General features: G+C 38.9%; 1 long non-coding RNA gene across 1 annotated transcript in view; it reads right to left on the reverse strand.

The window, feature by feature from the left end:
* Positions 1 to 1,415: 1,415 nt before the first annotated feature.
* Positions 1,416 to 4,183, reverse strand: part of LOC107185141 — a 156,046-nt gene continuing 153,278 nt past the window's right edge. The window contains exon 3 of the long non-coding RNA XR_001516060.1: positions 1,416 to 2,328. This is a non-coding gene — a long non-coding RNA (uncharacterized LOC107185141). The remainder of the gene's footprint in view (positions 2,329 to 4,183) is intronic.

The following is a 4,183-nucleotide window of genomic DNA, read 5'->3' on the forward strand; positions in this document are numbered from 1 at the left end:
GAGTTAGGGTGTGGTCAGGGTTGTGGTCTAAGGTAGGGGTAGTTGATCACTTGCTCTGGTCCCGATGTCAGCCATGGCGTCACCTTGTCTGGTTTTGTAACCTTTCTGGGCCTGGAGCTGAAACACAACTGCGACCAGATGTTATCCCTAGTTTGATGGAAACGCCATCTCTGGGGTCAACAGACTTGAGGCTTTGCTTCTAAGATTATCTGATGCTTGACCAGAACCTGGTTGTCCTGAGGGCTTAATGAGTAAGGGAGTGGTCCTACAAGAGAGATGGAGGCAGGTGAGTCAGGGTCATTCAAACACCAGCGTGAATCAAAAGGAAAGAAAGAAGAAAAGGTCATATTAAAGAAACAAAGTTTCTACATAGTTACAATAAGGCTCCACCTAACCAGTGTTTTTAATGTGGAATATAGTTAACTATACAGTTAAACGCTTTCACTGATAACTATAAGCAAAGATGTTTCTTGGCTACAACTGTGTAGAGACACTGCTGGTATTCTGCCTGGATCCTGGGATCCCTTTCCTGTGCAGTGCTGCTTCTGCATGTTCTGCTCCTTCTTCAGAACATTCAGTGTTGGGCTGCAGGAATCACTTAGCCAGGTGGCAGGGCAAACGGTGGTGTAATTGATGCTCCCTTGCTCTCTGTATGATCAGGCTGAGCTACAGTTAGTTCATTGAAATGCAACTTGCTTGGCTTTTTCTCCACTGCCTCTCTGTACCTCCTGGGAAAACTGCCTTAATAAGTTAATTGCATATGACTCTTTCTTGTATGTGTTGCTTCTGGGGAAACTGAGTTAAGATAACCCATACTTGTAATATGTTAGGAAGTAGTGAAATATATTCTCATAGGAACACAAGTACTATATTGTGGAGAGTATTAATTGTAGATTTGAGAACGTAATGGAGCAATGGAGTTTGGATCCATCAGTCACTTGGTTTCATAGCTCTGCAACAATTCTACATTGTTTTTTCAGTCCTTTTTCCATGACTGCTCTGTCACTGAAATACCTTAATCTATATCCCAATCTTGCAGTCAGCACCACAGATTAGCACTTACCTTGATGCTTGGCGATGTGCAACACAGAACCTTAGAAGGAGCCTGCACCTTTTCAAGTAACTTCTTTTTATATAAAAAGAAACAAGAAATGTTAGCTTCTTGCCATTATGTACTTACTTTTGTATTTGATAATCCTTGCATATTGCAGCACTGTTGTTGCTGGCTTATTACGGAAAATTTAATAGTATTTAATTAAAATCCGGAAATGTGCTTTCAATTCTATTACTGGTGTGTGTGTATCTATGTGTGTGTGTGTGTGTGTGAGCATGTATCTGTGGGGGGGGGGAGGGCTTATTCTTACTATTTGCATTATACTGAAAACTTAATCTTCTTGCATAGTGGTTCTGTGCTTTTAAGAGGATTACATTATTAATTGTTTAATTATTCATTATGCTGCACTTTTTCATTCAGAACAAAAGCTTTTTTTAAAATTAATTTAACATTTTATCCTTCTCAGCAGCCATTCTTTGCACTGGGCTCTCTGTTCTTTCATGATAGGGTGTCGCAGCAAAGAATCTAGAGGATGCCTTCTTGAAAGCTAAGCCTGTAGTTGCAGCAAATAGATCTTTTGCCAGAACAATGACTCAACACACCACCAGGCAACTGAGTCTTGCTGCACTCCAGAGACTGGTTAGGAACAGGTCACCTGCGGGGGCATCGTTAATCACAATTGTAGGAGTGACCATCAGTTTCTTGACCTCCCTGAGATAGGCAAGGAGGTCAGCGCTTCCAGCAGTTCTTCCTCCAGGCAAGGAAAACTATTGGGGGGATTTCCTTTCTGTTATTGCTGGCATTTTTATTTAATCCTATCATTTCTCCTCAGTCTGGGCAGAAGTACAAAAGCTTCCAGCAGGCACAGTCTGTCCTTTTCTGTTTTTCTCTTTGCCAAAAGTAACCTTGGCTATTTATTGATGGGTTAGGAAAAAAAATACTACTACACCCCTTTTCCTCAACTGTGTTTCTCTCATCCTTCCTCCCTTCTTCTGCTCTCTCTTCTCTCCCCTTCGCGTTTGTGTTGGGGTTTAAAGGTCAGTAGGGAAAAAAGAGCCACCCCTAAGGAGCCTGATGATAGTAGTCCAGTCAGTTCCTCGGTGCTGATGGGAGGGAAGGTTTACGAAGCAGCCTTTCCACGCGTGACGGTGCATACGCTGCTCCAACAGCGGCCAGCTTGGCAGCGGCTGGGCTGCTGGAAGCTGGGAGCCAGCTGGTGCTGCTATCAGAGCTCTTCACCACCCGTGAATTTCATCCCAGCACCTTAGTGGGACCTTCATAAGGGAAAAACACAAAGAAAAAAAAAGAATTTAAGGACTTTGGTTTGTATATTCATACATTAAAACATATTTGATTTCATACAGAGAATGACCATGATATTATATTTAAAAAAAGACAGATGTTAAATTGCCCAGTAAATGTGTGAAAGGAAATTTAAATACTCATTGTGTTTGTATGAAGGCAAAGCCCTGAACTTATGATGACAGGAAAATAATTTATTTAAAATACTTTTATTTTTTTCTGAGGGTGAATAAAAGTAGAGTGAACTCTTCTCTCTCCCCCGCCCCAACCCCCCAAAGGATCTTTATTTATTTATTTTTTTTAAAAATATATTTTATTGATTTTTTATAGAGAGTAATTGAACCCGGGACCTTTCAGTCCGCAGGCTGACACTCTATCCATTGAGCCAAACCGGTTTCGGCTGGATCTTTAAAGAGAATGAATTGAATTTCAGGATTCCTTACATAAACATATTTATTTTTCATTGGAAGGGGCAGAATTTTGTAGGAGAATGGCATTAGTGTGAGGTGGGATGAAAAGGAGGATGAAACATAAAAACTATGTATAGAAAACATCAATATATTTGAGCCTTGACCTCCAATTGTTCATGTCAATTTTAACATGCTTTGTGGACCACATTAATTATGCTTACTTTCCTATTTCTGTCTTGCTTATATGTTTGTGCACCTTGAAGAGGAATTTTTCATATTATCTGGCTTCCTTTACCTTCTTTTGCTTCATTTGAAAATCATTTTATAGACTAAGGGAGGGACTTTAAAAAGCATCTTCCTTATGATAGTATGTTCTGCTTTCCCTAACAATGACTTAGACGTTGTCACCATTTACTGCACCAACTAAAGAAAATAAAACAGAACAAAACTGAGAATTTTTGTAGTATAGAAATTCTGAATAAATATGAAATAAAATAGGCATATTGTAGTACAAAATGCATCTCTTTAAATAAGAGAACCGTTATCCCACTTTAAATTTATCATCATTTAGACTTGCAAAGTTAATGGGTAGAAGATAAATGTTCCTAAGCATCAAAGAAATCTCAAGTGTCAGATTTGATTTTAGCACATCGAGTCATCTTTCTCTAAAGAAAGACCTTCTCAACCTTCGGTGCTGCTTAGAATGAGACAAGGCTATTTGGTAATTTTCATTTCAATGTTCTGGAAATCAGACAGTGTTCCTTTAACTGGAATCATGATACAACTGAATAAAGATTCAACTTATATCCCTAAGATTGGAATTCCTAACTCCAAATATGTATGTGACCTTAATAGCAAAATTTTGTTTTGGTATACATAGGTAGCATTTCTGCTAAGTAGACAGACATCAGTAACATAGTTGCTTAAAATAATTTAGTGACTTTTTTAATTTTTTTTATTATAAAGGGTATTACATATGTGCCCATTTTCCCCCCCGCCCTAGACAGTCCCCTAGCCTCCCCTATCCCCCAGTGTCTTATGTTCATTGGTTATGCTTATATGCATGCATACAAGTCCTTTGGTTGATCTCTTACCCCCCTACCTCCTGCCCCCCAACCCTCCCCGGCCTTCCCGTTGCAGTTTGACAATCTGTTTGAGGCAGCTCTGCCTCTGTATCTATAATTGTTCAAAAGTTTATAAAGGTTGACTTTAAAAGTTTTAAGAGATTTTAAAAGTCTCTAAAAGACGTGAATTTCAGAAAAGGCCCGGAAAGCCTACAAAAACCATATGGCACATCTAAAACCTCAATTCTGTCAATGTAAGAAAAGTCCAAACCTGTAAAGATTTTTATGAGTTTATTTGATTAAAAAAGGATCAAAAACAAAAAGTACAACAAAAGAGAAAAAAATGCGTTTAT

The sequence above is a fragment of the Myotis davidii genome, unplaced genomic scaffold, assembly GCF_000327345.1.
Source record: "Myotis davidii unplaced genomic scaffold, ASM32734v1 scaffold488, whole genome shotgun sequence".
NCBI classification, from domain to species: domain Eukaryota; kingdom Metazoa; phylum Chordata; class Mammalia; order Chiroptera; family Vespertilionidae; genus Myotis; species Myotis davidii.